This window comes from Pongo abelii, chromosome 6, assembly GCF_028885655.2.
Source record: "Pongo abelii isolate AG06213 chromosome 6, NHGRI_mPonAbe1-v2.0_pri, whole genome shotgun sequence".
Taxonomy (NCBI): domain Eukaryota; kingdom Metazoa; phylum Chordata; class Mammalia; order Primates; family Hominidae; genus Pongo; species Pongo abelii.
In genome coordinates, this window is record NC_071991.2 from 39,700,516 (window position 1) to 39,718,330 (window position 17,815).

Below are 17,815 nucleotides of genomic sequence, written 5' to 3' on the forward strand. Positions count from 1 at the left end.
ATTTTCATTCTCTTAACAATGTCTTTCACCAAGCAAAAGTTTTCTATTTTAAGAAAGCTCAATTATTAAAATTTTCCCCCAGGAATTGTGCTTATGGCATTATGTTTATAAAATTACCACCAAACTTCAGGTCATGCAGATTTTCTCATATGTTTTATTCTAGAATTGTTATGATTTTGTGTTTTACATTTAGATTTTTGGTCTCTTTTGATTTCATTTTTGTGTAAGGTGTAAGGTCTGTGTCTTGGCTCTCTTTTGTGGGGAGTGGGCACATGGATGCTCAATTGTTCCAGCACCACCTGTTGAAAAGATGATCCTTTCTTCATTGAATTGCCTTTCTGCCTTTGTGACAAAATCAGTTCACTAGATTTGTGTCACACTACAGAAAACTTAAAATGGCTGGACTTAGGATTTATTTACTTTATGATGACGTGAAAACTATACACGTTCAGTAGAAACCATACTTTCAGTTTCGAATTTTGATCTTTTCCTGGGCTAGCAATACACTGTGCCACACTCTCTTGTGATGCTGGGCAGCGACAGCAAACAACAGCTCCCAGTCAGCCATGCAGTCGTGAGGGTAAACAAGTGACACTCTGCAGAGTACTGTGTTTTTAAGTACTGATCATCAGAGTACTGATGACTTTGCCCTACTGTGGGCTAAAGTAAGTGTTCTGAACACGTTTATAGTAAACTAGGCTAGGCTAACCTATGATGTTGAATAAGTTAGGTGTATTCAATACATTTTCAACTTACAATATTTTCAACTTATGATGGGTTTATCAGGAAGTAACCCCATTGTAAGTCTGTGTTGCTGTTCTCTATTCTCTTCCATTGATCAATGTGTCTATTTTTCCTCCAATACCAATAGTATTGATTACTGTTACTTTATAATAAGTCTTAAAATTGAGTAAGATGAATATCTTCCAACTTTATTCTTCTTATTCACAATTATGGTGGAATTCTAGGTCTCTCGCCTCTCCACATAAATTTTAGAATCAGTTATTTAATATGTACAAAAAAGCTTGCTGGGATTTTTAATGGAACTGTGTTGAATAGATAAATTGAACTTAAGGTTATCTATTTATCCTTGAGTGAATTTTGGTAGTTTGTGTCTTTCAAGAAATTGCTTTATGTCGTTTAGTTACCAAACACACGGGGATTGAGTTGTTCATCATATTCCTTTATTATCCTTTTAAGACCCACAGGATCAGTAGTGCTGATACATATCGTTTTCATTCCTTATATTGACAACTTGTGTCTTCCCTCATTTTTTCTTGGTTAGCTTAGCTAGAGATTTGTCAACTGTATTGATCTTTGCAAAAAGCCAACTTTTGATTTTGTTTATTTATTGTTTTCCTGTTCTCAATTTTGTTTATTTATGGTCTAATAATTATAATTTCCTTTCTCCTGCTTGCTTTAGGCCTAATTTGCTCTTCTTACTCTAGTTTCCTAAGGTGGAAGTTTAGATTATTGATTTTGGATCTTTTGAGTTTCCAATATATGCAGCTTAATGCTATAGATTTATACCAGTCACTTTAGTTGCACCCCACAAATTTCAATACATTGAATTTTCCAGAAATCTCTTCCCCAAAGTAGAATCAGAAACATTTCCCAACTCATTTATAAGGGCAGCACTACACTAATACCAAATGCCAAAACTAGATAAAAATATTACCAAAAAAATACATTTTAATTTATTTTGAGACTTCTGTTTTGACCCATGGGTTTTAAAGGTGTGTTGTCGAACTACCAAATATGTGGACATTTTTCAACTAGTTTTCTGTTATTCTAGTTCAGTTTGTCTGCAATCTGAAAATATACTTTGTATGATATCTATCCCTTGAAATATTTTAAGATGTGTTTTATTGCCCAGAGTGGGATCTGTCTTGGTGAATGTTCCATGTGAGCTTGAGGAGAATATGTATTCTGCTGTTGTTGGATGAAGTCGTCTGTAGATGTCAATTAGAACCAGTTGATCAATGATGCTGTTATGTTCCACAATGCCCGCACTGATTTTCTGTGTGCTTGCTATATCGCCTACTGGTATAGAGATATTGAGGTCTCCAACTAAAATATGATTTCTCCTTTCAGTTCTATCACCTTTGTCTTATGTATTTGGATGCTGTGTTGTTAGGTGCATAAACATTTAGGTCTTCTTGGAGAATTGTCTTCCTGTTTGGTAATGTCACTCTTTATCCCTGATGATATTCCTGTTCTGTAGTCTGCTTTGTCTGAAATTAATATAGGTAATCCAGCTTTCTTTTGATTACTTTTAGCATAGCATACCTATCTGAGTCTTAATATTCCAATTCAATAAAATCTGTCTTTTAACTGCTGTATTTACACCATTCACATTTCAAGTATTTTTTGGTATAGTTGGGCTAAAATATACAATCTTTATAATGGCTTTTTTCTCGTTTCTTTTTTTGTTTGTTTCTCTTCTTCTTCCCTTTTTTCTATCTTTTCTTGCTTCAATTGAACATTTTATATTATTCTACTTTATCTCTTCTTTGGCATATCATTTAAACTTCCATTTAAAACTTTTTAGTGGTTGCTGCAGGTGTTACAATGTGCATTTTTAAATAATTTACTTCCACCTCCAGTAACATTACACCACATCTGGGATCTTTCTTCCATCTTTTGTGATACTGTGCTCATTCATTTCACTTATCTATGTGCTATGACCTTCCAATAGATTTTTCCTATTATTAATTTAAACAAAGTTATTTTATGTCCATTAAAAATAAGAAAACTAAAATATTTTATTTTACCTTATTTATTCCTTCTCTGATGTTCTTCCTTTTTTGTGTGGACCAAAGTTTCTGGCATATTATTTCTCTTTGGCCCAAAGGTTTTTTAACATTTCTTATAGGATAAGTCTACTGACATTGAATCCCTCCAGGTCCAAGAAGGATATTTCTCAAATCTTCACAATGAGAACCTGGTGAGGTTACTGAGCTAAAGCCCATGTACATGTGGATATCTCCATCTGTCTTAGACCCTTAGGGCTCCTTACTCACCAACTCTGTATTCAGCCTCCAAACTCTATGAAAATGACCATTTAAATATTGCCACCAGATTATACATTTTGGGGGCTTCTGTCCCAAGTAAGCAATCTTTGATCTTGTATTTCTCTGGATGTACCTGTCTGTCTGGATTTTAAGGTGGTGGTTTATCCTGTTAACTCAGTTATATGATGGGTTCAAGAAAAGTCACAGATTTCAGTTTGTCCAACTTTTTCTTGTTGTAATTGTGGGAATGCTTATTTTCAAGCTCTTTACATGCCAAAACTGAAATAGGAAGTTGACAGTTTCTTTAATCACATTGACCTTCAATATTCTGGTTAGTTTGAAAACTTCTGGTAATTATCTGTATTTAACTTTTTTGTTTGTTTGTTTATTGTTCATTAATGATGATCTATGTCTTTCAGAACTGAAAAACTTTTTTTGCATCATATCATTAATCATTTTTCACTCAACATAATGTTTTTGAGATTCATCTATGCTTTTGCATCTATCATTAATTTATTGCTTTTATGGATGAGTATTATTCCATTGTAATAAATGTGCCACAGTTTGTTTATATACTCACCTGTTAATGGATGTGTGGTTGTTTCAGGTTTGAGCTATTAAAAATAAAACTGCTAAGAATATTTTTGTGCAAGGATTTGTATGATCATACAGTTTCATTGTGCCTCGATAGAAACCTTAGAGTGAAATGGCAAGGTCATATGGTAGTTGTATGTTTAACTTTTTATGCAACTGGTAAACTGCTCCCCATAGTGGTTGCAATATTTTACATTGATGTGGCAATGCATGAGAGTCCCAGTTTTTTCACATACTCATCATTAACTGGTATGTTCAGTCCTTTAACTACAGACATTCTAATAGGTGTTTACTGGTGTCTCATTTGGTTTTAATTTGCATTTCTTGAATGCATCTTTTCATGAGCTTATTTGCCATTTACATATCTTTTTTTTTTATTTTACTTTAAGTTCCAGGATACATGTGCTGAATGTGCAGGTTTGTTACATAGGCCTACATGGGCCATGGTGGTTTAGTGCACCTATCAACCTGTCATCTAAGTTTTAAGCTCTGCATGCATTAGGTATTTGTCCTAATGCTCTCCCTCCCCTTGCCTCCCACCCCCCACAGACCCCGGTGTGTGATGTTCCCCTCCCTGTGTCCATGTGTTCTCATTGTTCGACTCCCACTTATGAGTGAGAATATGCGGTGTTTGGTTTTCTGTTCCTGTGTTAGTTTGCTGAGCATGATGGTTTCCAGCTTCATCCATGTCCCTGCAAAGGACATGAACACATTCTTTTTTATGGCTGCAGAGTATTCCATGGTGTATATGTGCCACATTTTCCTTATCCAGTCTATCATTGATGGGCATTTTGGTTGGTTCCAAATCTTTGCTATTGTAAATAGTGCTGCAATAAACATATGTGTGCATATATCTTTATAGTAGAATGCTTTATAATCCTTTGGGTATATACCCAGTAATGGGATTGCTGGGTCAAATGGTATTTCTGGTTCTAGACCCTTGAGGAATTGCCACACTGTCTTCCACAATGATTGAACTAATTTACACTCCCACCAACAGTGTAAAAACATTCCTATTTCTCCACATCCTCACCAGCATCTGTTGTTTCCAGACTTTTTAATGGTTGCCATTCTAACTGGCATGAGATGGTATCTCATTGTGGTTTTGATTTGTATTTCTCTAATGATCAGCGATGATGAGCTTTTTATCATATGTTTGTTGGCTGTGTAAATGTCTTCTTTTGAGAAGTGTCTCTTCATATCCTTTGCCCACTTTTTGATGGAGTTGTTTTTTTCTTGTAAATTAGTTTAAGTTCCTTGTAGTTTCTGGATATTAAACCTTTATCAGATGGATAGATTGCAAAAATTTTCTCCCATTCTGTAGGTTGCCTGTTCACTCTGATGACAGTTTCTTTCACTGAGCAGAAGCTCTTTCATTTAATTAGATCCTATTTATCAATTTTGGCTTTTGTTGCAATGGCTTTTGGTGTTTTAGTCATGAAGTCTTTGCCCATGCCTATGTCCTGAATGGCATTGCCTAGGTCTTCTACTAGGGTTTTTTTGGTTTTAGGTTTTACATTTAAGTCTTTAATTCATCTTGAGTTGATTTTTGTATAATGTGTAAGGAAGGGGTCTAGTTTCTGTTTTCTGCTTATGGCTACCCAGTTTTCCCAGCACCATTTATTAAATAGGAAATCCTTTCCCCATTGCTTGTTTTTGTCAGGTTTGTCGAAGATCAGATGGTTGTAGATGTATGGTGTTATTCCTGAGGACTCTGTTCTGTTCCATTGGTCTATATATTTGTTTTGGTACCAGTACCATGCTGTTTCCTTGTAGTATAGTTTGAAGTCAGGTAGCGTGATGCCTCCAGCTTTGTTTTTTTTTTTGTTTTTTTTTTTTTTTTTTTTTGCTTAGGATTGTCTTGACTATACGGGCTCTTTTTTAGTTCCATATGAAATTTAAAGTAGTTATTTCTAGTTCTGTGAAGAAAGTCAATGTTAGCTTGATGGGAATAACATTGAATCTATAAATTACTTTGGGCAGTATGGCCATTTTCATGATATTGATTCTTCCTATCCATGAACATGGAATGTTTTTCCATTTGTTTGTGTCCTCTCTTATTTCCTTAAGCAGTGGTTTGTAGTTCTTCTTGAAGAGGTCCTTCACATCCCTTGTAAGTTGTATTCCTAGGTATTTTATTTTCTTTGTAGCAATTGTGAATGGGAGTTCACTCATGGGTTGGCTCTCTGCTTGTCCATTATTGGTGTATATGAATGCTTGTGATTTTTGCACATTGATTTTGTACCCTGAGACTTTGCTGAAGTTCTTTATCAGCTTAAGGAGTTTTTGGGGTGAGACGATGGGGTTTTCTAAATACACAATCATGTCATCTGCCAAGAGAGACAATTTGACTTCCTCTCTTCCTATTTGAATACCCTTTATTTCTTTCTCTTGCCTGATTGCTGTGGCCAGAACTTCCAATACTATGTTGAATAGGAGTGGTGAGAGAGGGCATCCTTGTCTTCTGCCAGTTTTCAAAGGGAATGCTTCCAGCTTTTGCACATTCAGTATGATATTGACTATGGGTTTGTCATAAATAGCTCTTATTATTTTGAGATACGTTCCATCAATACCTAGTTTATTGAGCATTTTTAGCATGAGGAGGTGTTGAATTTTATCGAAGGCCTTTTCTGCATCGATTGAGATAATCCTCTGGTTTTTGTCATTGGTTCTGTTTATGTGATGTGATGGTTCTGTTTCTGTTACATTTATTGATTTGCATATGTTGAACCAGCCTTGCATCCCAGGGATGAAGCCAACTTGAAAGTGGTGGATAAGCTTTTTGATGTGCTGCAGAATTCAGTTTGCCAGTATTTTATTGAGGATTTTTGCATGGATATTCATCAAGGATATTGGCCTGAAATTTTCTTTTTTTATTGTGTCTCTACCAGGTTTTGGAATCAGATAATGCTGGCCTCATAAAATGAGTTAGGGAGGAGTCCCTGTTTCTCTATTGTTTGGAATAGTTTCAGAAGGAATAGTACCAGCTCCTCTTTGTACCTCCAGTAGAACTCAGCTGCAAATCTGTCTGGTCCTGGGCTTTTTTTGGTTGGTAGGCTATTAATTACGGCCTCAGTTTCAGAACTTGCTATTGGCCTATTCAGGGATTAGACTTCTTCCTGGTTTAGTCTTGGGAGGGTGTGTACGTGTCCAGGAATTTATCCATTTCTTCCAGATATTTTAGTTTATTTGCATAGAGGTGTTTATAGTATTCTCTGATGGTAGTTTGTATTTCTGTGGGATCAGTGGTGATATCCCCTTTATCATTTTTTATTGTGTCTATTTGATTCTTCTCTCTTTTCTTCTGTATTAGCCTGGCTAGCAGTCTATCTATTTTGTCAATCTTTTCAAAAAACCAGCTCCTGGATTCATTGATTTTGTTTAAGGGTTTTTCATGTCTCTCTCTCTTTCAGTTCTGCTCTGATCTTAGTTATTGCTTGTTTTCTGCTAGCTTTTGAATTTGTTTGCTCTTGCTTCTCTAGTTCTTTTAATTGTGATATTAGGGTGTCAATTTTAGATCTTTTCCGTTTTCTGATGTGGGTATTTAGTGCTATAAATTTCCCTCTAAACACTGCTTTAGCAGTGCCCCAGAGATTCTGGTACGTTGTCTCTTTGTTCTCATTGGTTTCAAAGAACTTCTTTATTTCTGCCTTAATTTCATTATTTACCCCTTCGTCATTCAAGAGCAGGCTGTTCAGTGTCCATGTAGTTGTGTGGTTTTGAGTGAGTTTCTTAATCCTGAGTTCTAATTTGATTGCACTGTGGTCTGAGGGGCTGTTTGTTATGATTTCCATTCTTTTGCATTTGCTGAGGAGTGTTTTACTTCCAATTATGTGGTCGATTTTAGAATAAGTGCTGTGTGGTGCTGAGAAGAATGTATATTCTGTTGATTTGGGGTGCAGAGTTCTGTAGATATCTATTAGGTCTGCTTGGTCCAGAGTTGAGTTCAAGTCCTGAATATCCTTGTTAATTTTCTATCTCGTTGATCCATCTAATTTTGACAGTGGGGTGTTAAAGTCTCCCACTATTATTGTTTGGGAGTCTAAGTCTCTTTGTAGGTCTCTAAGAACTTGTTTTATGAATCTGGGTCCTCCTGTATTGGGTGCATATATATTTAGGATAGTTAGCTCTTATTGTTGCATTGATCCCTTTACCATTATGTAATGCCTCTTTTTTGTCTTTTTTGATCTTTGTTGGTTTAAAGTCTGTTTTATCAGAGGCTAGCATTGCAACACCTGATTTTTTGTTTGCTTTTCATTTGCTTGGAAAATATTCCTCCATCCTTTTGTTTTGAGCCTATGTGTGTCTTTGTACATGAGATGGGTCTCCTGAATATAGCACACCGATGGGTTTTGACTCTTTATCCAATTTGCCAGTCTGTGTCTTTTAATTGGGGCATTTAGCCCATTTACATTTAAGGTTAATATTGTTATGTGTGAATTTGATCCTGTCATCATGATGCTAGCTAGTTATTTTGCACATTAGTTGATGCAGTTGCTTCATAGTGTCATTGGTCTGTATATTTTGGTGTGTTTTTGTAGTGGCTGGTACTGGTTTTTCCTTTCCATATTTAGTGCTTCCTTCAGGAGCTCTTGTAAGGCAGGCTTGGTGGTGACAAAATCCCTCAGTATTTGCTTGTCTGTAAAGGATTTTATTTCTCCTTCACTTATGAAACTTAGTTTGGCTTGATATGAAATTCTGGGTTGAAAATTCTTTTCTTTAAGAATGTTGAATATTGGCCTCCCTCTCTTCTGGCTTATAGAGTTTCTGCAGAGAAATCTGCTATTAGTCTGATGGGCTTCCTTTTGTAGGTAACCTGACCTTTCTCTCTGGCTGCCCTTAACATTTTTTCTTTCATTTCAACCTTGGAGAATTTGACAATCATGTGTCTTGGGGTTGCTCTTCTCGAGGAGTATCTTAGTGGTGTTCTCTGTATTTCCTGAATCTGAATGTTGGCCTGTCTTGCTAGGTTGGGGACGTTCTTCTGGATAATATCCTGAAGTGTGTTTTCCAATTTGGTTCCATTCTTCCTGTCACTTTCAGGGACCCCAATCAAACATAGGTTTGGTCTTTCCACAAAGTCCCATATTTCTTGGAGGCTTTGTTCATTCCTTTTCTATCTTTTTTTCTCTAATCTTGTCTTCTCACCTTATTTCAGTAAGTTGATCTTCAATCTCTGATATCCTTTCTTTCACTTGATCGATTTGGCTATTGATACTTGTGTAGGCTTCATGAAGTTCTCGTGCTACGTTTTTCAGCTCCATCAGGTCATTTATGTTCTTCTCTAAACTGGTTATTCTAGTTAGCAGTTCCTGTAACCTTTTTTAAAGGTTCTTAGCTTCCTCACACTGGGTTAGAACATGCTTCTTTAGCTCAGAGGAGTTAGTTATTACCCACTTTCTGGAGCCTACTTCTGTCAATTCATCAAGCCCATTCTCCATCCAGTTTTGTGCCCTTGCTGAAGAGGAGTTGCAATCATTTGGAGGAGAAGAGGCATTCTGTTTTTTGGAATTTTTAGCATTTTTATGCTGATTTTTTCTCATCTTCATGGATTTATCTACCTTTGATCTTTGAGGCTGATGACCTTTAAATGGGGTTTCTGTGTGAGGGTTCTTTTTGTTGATATTAATGTTATTGCTTTCTGTTTGTTAGTTTTACTTCTATCAGTCAAGCCTCTTTTCTGCAGGTCTGCTGCAGTTTGCTGGAAGTCCACTCCAGATCCTATTTGCCTAGGTATCACCAGCAGAGGCTGCAGAACAGCAAAGATTGCTGTTTGCTCCTTCCTCTGGAAGCTTCATCCCAGAGGGGCACTGACTTGATGCCAGCTGGAGCTCTCTTGTATGAGGTGGCTGTCAACTGCTGTAGGGAAGTCTCTTCCAGTCAAGAGGTATGGGGGTCAAGGACCCACCTGAGGAGGCAGTCTGTCCCTTGGCAGAGCTTGAGCACTGTGCTGGTAGAACCCTCCTTGTCAGGATCCACTGCTCTCTTCAGAGCTGGCAGGCAGGAACATGTGAGTCTGCTGAAACTGTGCCCACAACCTCCCCTTCCCCCAGGTTTTCTTCCCAGTGATATGGTAGTGTTATCTATAAGCCCCTGACTGGAGCTGCTGCCTTTCTTTCAGAGATAACCTGCCCAGTGAGGAGGAATCTATAAAGGCAGTATGGCCACAGCTGCTTTATCACACTATGTTGAGTTCCACTCAGTCAGAACTTCCAGGACTTTTTAGCTTTGTCAGGGGAAAACTGCCTACTCAGGCCTCAGTAATGATGGACGCCCCTCCCCGCACCAAGCTCAATCATCTCAGGTCGGCTTCAGACTTCTGTGCTGGCAGCGAGAATTTCAAGCCAGTGGTTCTTAACTTGCTGGGATCTGTGGGAGTGGGCCCCACTGAGCAAGACCACTTGAATCCCTGGCTTCAGTCCCCTTTCCAGGGGAGTGAAAGGCTCTGTCTCGCTGGGGTTCCAGGCATCACTGGTGTATGAAAAAAAAACTCCAGCAGCTAGCTCAGTGTTTGCCTGAACAGCCGCCCAGCTTTGTGCTTAAAACCTAGTCCCCAGGTGGTGTAGGCACATGAGGGAATCTCCTGGTCTGCGGATTGGAAAAACCATGGGAAAAGCGTTGTATCTGGGCTGGATAGCACAGTCCCTCACAGCTTCCCTTAGCTGGAAAAGGGAGGCTCCCTACTCCTTGCACTTCTTGGGTGAGGCAACACCCCACCCTGCTTCTGCTTGCCCTCAATGGGCTGCATCCACTGCCTAATCAGTCCAATGGGATGAACAGCGTACCTCAGTTGGAAATGCAGAAATCACCCGAATTCTGCGTTGGTCTTGCTGGGAGCTACAGACCAGAGCTGTTCCTATTCGGCCATCTTTAATGTCTCCCTGTATTTAACTTTTTAAGAGCTTGCAAAACTGTTTTCTAGAATAGCTCTTCCATTTTGCTCTGATCAACACTATGTGAGTTCTGGTTGTTTCACATCCTTGCCAACACTTGACCTTGCCAGCATTATTTTAGCCATTCCAATAAGTTTATAGTTATATTTTACTGAGCTTTTAAATTCTATTTCCCGGATGGCTAATGATGAGCATATTTATTGGTTTTATTGGCCATTTGTATAACTTCTTTGGTAATTTCCCTTTTCATGTCTTATCCTCATATTTTATTGGTTTTGCCTTATTGATTTATATATCATTTGTACAATTTTTTTGTCAGATATATGAATATTTTCTCCCCTTCTGTGACTTCCCTTTTTGTTTTCTTAATGGAGTCTTTTGATAACTAGAAGCTTTAAATTTTGATAAACTTATATTTATCCACAACATAATTATCACTACTACACACCTATTAAAATAGCTAAGATTAAAAAGACTGACCACACCAAGTGTTGGTAAGGATGTGGAGGAGCTAGAGCTCTCATACATTGCTGGAGACAACATGAAATGGTTCAACCAACTTGGGAAACAATTTTAGTTTTTAAGAAGCTAAATATAAAACCAACATATGATCTAACCATTACACTTCTGGTATTTACCAGAAAAAGAAAAGAAAGCAAATGTTCATTAAAATACTTATTCACAAATATTTATAAAAGCATTCTTTACAATAGCCAAGACTGGAAACCACACAAATGTCCATCAACAGGCAAATGGTTAAACACGTTATGATATATCAATTCAACAAAATAATCAGCAGTAAAAAGGAGTGAAGTATTGATACACATAACAACCTAGATTAAATCTCAAAATAATTATGATGAGTAAAGGTAGCCAAACAACAAAAAGTATATATTGTATGATTTTATTTACATACAACTCTACTCTATAGTGAAAGAATGTAATTAATAATTGCCTAGAAATGGCAAGGAAGGCCGGGAGGGAGATATTACACGGGGCATGAGAATACTTCTGGGGCAATGGGTATGTTCTCCATCATAGTGACATTTCATGGGTGCATACATATGTCAAAACTTATCAAATTTGCCTTTGAAATATGTGTAATTTGTTGAATATCAATCATCAGAGCCAGAATGAAGGTGAAGCAAGAGAGGCTCCTATGGTTCAAAATTCAAGGAGATGCTCAGACCCAGACTTGAAAATGACTCCTCAAGTTTTAAATTTATTCCCTAGGAGTCTTTCTTGCCTCACCCTAGTCATGACCCTGTTGGTTATGCCTCAATAAAGCTGATAAAAGTCCACACAAAAACTAGGAGAAACCAAAAGACCCATCAACAGATTAATGGGTAAGCAAAATGGTATATTTATATAATGGAATACTACTCAGTGACGAAAAGGAATGAGCTACTACAGTATGCAACAACATGAATAAATTTCAAAGCATTATGTTTAGTGAAAGAAGTCAGAATAAAAGAGCACATAGTGTACGTTTCTATTTATATAAAATTCTAGAAAAATGCAAAATGATTTATGTTGATAAAAAGCAGATCAGTGATTATCTGTGGCCAAGGGCAGATAGAAAGGTGCATTAAAAGATCACTGGAAAATGTTCTGTATCTTGACTATGGTGTGGGTTTTTTTGGCATGTACATCTGTCAAACCTATCCAATTGTATGCTTCAAGTGGATAATTTATTTTATATGTTATAATAAAGTTGATAGTTAAATCAAATAATGTAATCCACATGTTTCACAGAATAGAGGAGGAAATTATATAATTATCTGAGTACAACCCCCCCAAAAAACTGTATAAAATTCAACACCTGAATTCAAGGTCAATATACAAAAATGAATCGCCTTTCTGTATGTCAAAAAAAAAAACTGAAAAATGAAATTCACAAGAATAAAACCATGTGCAGTAGCATCAAATCACATAAAATAAATATAAATACATTTAATGTAATATTTACATGACTGCTATACTGAAAACTATAAAATATGGCTGAGAAAATTCAACGAAGACTAAGTAAATTGAGATATATGTCCACTTTGGAAGAGAAACATAACTGGAGAAGACTTTTATAACTAGATATAAAGACTTGCTACAAAGCTCCAGTAATCAAAGCATTGTGGTATTGGCACAAGCATAACCAGACCAAGTAAATGGACTAGCATCCAGAAGTATATTCACACACAACTGGTAACATAATTTTCAACAAAGGCACCAAAAAAATTTAACTGGGAAAGGCGAGTCTTTTCAATAAATGACGCTCAGTGTCTGAATATTCATATGAAAACAGAAACCTACTACCTCATACTATACAAATATTAATTTAAGATGTATCATAGACCCAAATGTGGAAGCTAAAATCATGAAGCTCCTAGAAGAACACACAAGAATATCTTCGTGACCTTCAGGCAGGCAAAGATTTCTTATTCAGGACTGGAAACTCACTAATTATATATTATCTGTATGAACTTCCATGGATTTTTCTCCTATAATCATGCCTAAATTTGTGGAATCCTCAGCACATAAAGACTCCAGGACCAAAGCCAAGTCTTTAGTCTTATCCTGAAGCAGACATGACGCAGGTTGAAAGATGCCGAAGTCAGCACAAAGTTGGTCTTAAATAGAATAATTTTCTGAGACTTCTAAAAAAAGTTCCTCAGCAGCGCATCTTACTTGACAGCTCCCTTTGCAGAGAAAAATCTCCGTGGAAACCCCGAGAAGAAGGAGTGATCCTTTGTCAGAAAGCTGAGCTGCGGCTAAGGCCAGGGAAGCATGGAGGGAAGTTGGAAATCCCACTCATTGCGTGGTTTACGACTCTGGAGATCTGATCAATGGAAGGAGGTCTTAATGGTGGACGGAGTTGCACCAAGGTCTACAAAAAGTTATGTGGTTGTCCTTTAACATCCAAAGTGGATTTTTTTGAAAGGCCAGCAGAAGGACAGAAAACTATCCAGTTCCTCTGAGTCCCATCACTGGTCATCCTTACAGAAGGCTTTCTTTCTCTATTTGCCTAGGATGGGGCTTTCAAGTAAGTCATTTACTTGTGCTCTGTGGTCTCGTTTTCCCAGAGCAGATTATGGTACCGAGGCAGGTTCTTGCTGGTCTTACAGTTCTGGTACATTTCCATTTCTTGGGTTTATAAGTGCAGCTTTCATTTCCCCAGGAGCATTCCCCACCCCCAGAACCTGGCAGACATTAGGAATAATCTCAGCACCCATTCCCAGAGAGGCTTGAGGCTGCCTCAGAATCCTTCCCCCAACACCTTTGTGAGCGGAGAGAGTGCATCAGTTGTTTACCTCCCTGTCCTGCTCTGGAGCAGCTCTGCTCTAGGTTTAGGATTATTCCTTCCTTCTCCTTCCTCCTATGGTCTTTCTTTGGATGAACAGATAAAACAAATATTTAGCTTATGTTGAATAAATGGGGCATTTTCCAGTGTTGTGAAGTGTCTGCAACTAGCAGGAGCCCTCCTTCCTGACCTTCTTATTCTTGAAAATGAATGTGACAGTTAAAGCCAATCTAATATCCCTATTTACAGTTATTCCTATATGAACACCTCTATTTCCTATGATGACTAATTTTCCAGAACTCTAGGAATTTAAGATGTAGCATTAATTGTTTTAAGTGGCATGAATTCTTCACTCTCTCTCCCTCCAGAATTAGTCAAGCATATAATGTAGTCTGACACAAAATGAAATTGATTGATTGATTGACCTGTAATACAGATGTAGGCTGTGGTGAAATTCCTCCAAGACTCCCATCCCAGGAAGCTCATTAGTAGAGATTTGAATAAGCTGACTTGGGTCCCCATTGGCTTTTTGGCATATTTCACTCACCTCTGCAAGTTAGTGTCAAGTCTCCTTAGAGAATTCTCAGGATACTTGGCATAGAAGCAATAGCCATGATGGGTTGGGGATGTGCTTGGGGATCACTTTCCATTCTTTACCAGGGAGGCTTTCTGAGGCAACCATTCAACAATAGCACCCACAGACTTCCTGTGGAGTACCCAGAATGCAGTCTCAAGCCTGCACCTGGGCACACAACCAAACAGCAGTGAGGAGCCTGCCAGCTGGTGGTTTGGCCTCGCAGTGAGGCAGACTGTGATCAGGGCCACAGCCAGGCAAGCTCAGGGGCCTTGAGGCTGTTTCATGGCCAAGACATCAGTGAAACTTTCCTTGACAGCAACAGCTCAGACAAGTAGGAATTTGTCTAGAGATTGCTCTGGGTCCAGATGTGATTGATGCTGGAGAGTTCAGAAATGAAAGTGCATTAACCCAGTCCAAGGCAGTTGAAGTCATGGTTTGAAATCTATTGGGGTTAATAGCAATTGTAGAATTAGTCATTTGTTTGCCAATCTACTCAAATATCTGTTCAAACGCACACACAGCCAATGAAATACAAGCTCCCAAATAAGCACTAAGGTCGCACATTTTCGCAACTACGAGGTTGTATATAAGGATTCAGGAACTCAAATGTAGAAAGTCTGAGTGGCTTGGTGTGAGATCCCAGGGAAAGAGCTTGGGGGATCTTCTTTCTCCAGTTTAGATTCACAAGGCCCCTGAGGAGGGTCTTCTGTGTGTCACCACACTGAGGGAGGCTGAAGACCATCCTAATTCAAGAATCTTTATCTCTACTTTGAGAAAAAGTAGCAAAGGCCAAAAGGACATCAATGTCTAAGGTCACTCAACTCAGAAGAGCAAACTAATATTCACTCCCACTCACTCTGGTCAATTCCTCTGTCCTAGCTTGTCTCTAGCTCACCCACATTGGCCTCACATATCAGCTCCCAGCTTCCTCACGAAGCACCTGCCCTTATCACCATAAGGTGACCTTCAGATAACTTTGAGAACCCATTGCCCTACTCATATAATTGTCTGGACTAAATCTTCACCAAGTATGTATGGCCATGGGCAGCTTCTAGCTGACTGATTCTTATTCTCTGCTGTCCACCAAGTAATCTGGGGTGGAAAAACTTATGGCCTTTTTTGAGCCTCAGTTTTCCCAACTGTCAAATAGGAATAATGTTACCTATATTTCAGATTGCCATGAAGGTAAATGGAATTATGGACACTGTGTTGCACTGCACAGGTTGTAGATAAAGGAGCCAGCTAAGGAATCCCCATGGCCCCTGCAATATGTGAGGCTCCATCACGTAGGGGCTTTAATACCCTAATCCTCTACCACTGTCACTCCTGCAGTAGCAGCAGCATCCCCCTTGCCATCTATGTCCAGAGTCTGAAAGGGGCATTTGTCATTTGTATAAATCAAATGACAGCCAACCTGTGGACCAAACAAATCAGCCAATTTTCTGCCTAAGTCCAAGATGCTGCTGCCTTCCAGTCCTATAATGGGCAGGTCACCCTCAACTTCCCAGAAGGCAAGGGAAGGCAGTTGGAATGAAGTTGGCTGTTGGCCACACACCAACTGGGCAATGACTCAAAGGCAATGCTTTAGTTATCTTTAAGTTTAACATAATTTTCTCTATCTACTCCCTGGTCATATCCCCATAGTCATGATGTTGGAATAAAAATAGCAAAATACCTTTAAGAATTGCCCAGAGAACTGAGAAACACCATAGCTCCCTGTTGCCCAGATTCCAGACACGTTGCCTGGCCTTCAAGGTCAGGTCAGTGTAATAGACGAAGACACAATCTGGTCCTCCATTGTGTCTTCATCTATTATACTCTCCTGCTCACCTACCTCTGGTCACCCTGAGTGCATCTGTGTTTGTCAAATCTATCATACCTCTACAGCCTCCATGTTTTTACTTATGGTGTCACTTTAGTTAGGAACACATTTTCTCCTCTTCATTTAATACTGAAGTCTTTTATCAGTGCTCACGACTGCATCTCCTTTTGTTGTCATGTGGACAGGGATTTTCACCACTTTCTTCTCCCAGTTCTGACAGTATTTTATGTCTTTGTCATAACACTGAATGTGGGAATTAATATACAATTCATTCTCTACAGCAGAGGCAGTGTCCTCAGGGATAACAGTGTATACATTGTAACTGCTTAGAAAATTTGTCTTGAGGGCCGGGTGCTGTGGTTCATGCCTGTAATCCCAGAACTTTGGGAGGGCAAGGCAGGCAGATCACAAGGTCAGGAGATCAAGACCATCCTGGCTAACACAGTGAAGACCCATCTCTACTAAAAATACAAAAAATTAGCTGGGCATGGTGGCAGGTGCCGGTAGTCTCAGCTACTCGGGAGGCTGAGGCAGGGGAATGGCGTGAACCCGGGAGGCGGAGTTTGAAGTGAGCTGAGCTGGTGCCACTGCACTCCAGGCTGGGCGACAGAGCAAGACTCCATCTCAAAAAAAAAAAAAAAAAAGGAAAGAAAATTTGGCTTGAATGAACAAAGGGGATCGTAAATTATTCAACAGAAGATCTTAGTAATGAACCAAATCATTTACACCTTTTTGAATTAAAAAGTGACCTTTTGAGGGTATGGCTGAAAACCTTTGATGTAATTGTTTTTTTTAAGTGACTCTGAAATTTTGGATAAAATTAGGCAAACTAGCTAGAGACATCGGGACTTAAAGAACGACATGGCACTGTGTTTCTTATGTTCTTTTTGCCTCATATGTTCTGGACTGGGTGCTGAAGAAGACAAGAATCAGCATACGCAAAAAAAAAAAAAGCCCCGAGGAAAGCCTGTTTTCTCCAGTTCAAAGGACCAGGAAAGAGAGGGCCTAGCAAGACAGAAAACTTATATACAATAACCACCCTCCTCCATCCAAACACTGCAGGAAACACTGTGGCCACACCACCATGCACACCACCAAAAGCCACGTGGGGACCCCAGACTTCCACTCCCTCAAGGCTGGAATAAGGCACCCTTATTTCCCTATGGGGTGGTATCGGAGAAGACCAAGTATAGAGCTGGGACCTTCATCCTCATGCTGCAGTAGTGAAGGTCCTTCCACTTCTGCTAAGGTGATGTCACAGGAGGTCACCACCCATTGGCCACAAGGCCCTGACAAGCTGTATGTGGGTGACTATGTGGGAAGCAGCAAAGAGGTGCCCCTCCCCCTTCCAGTCCTGCTGTGTCAGCAGAGGCCTCAAAGGGAGCCTGGCTCCACCCCTGCCAGCAGGCATGAGGAGGCCCTGTACCTTCGGGGTACAGATGGAGGACAACTTGAAACCCAGACTTGTACCACAACTGCCAGAGAGAAACAGTGCCCCACTTTTCCAACCAGTGTAGTATCAGAGGAGATGTGCTAAAATAGAAGATTTAAATAAAATGAAGAGTCTCCTAATACCCATAATGCTCAGGATTCAATCTAAAATTATTTATCATCATAAGA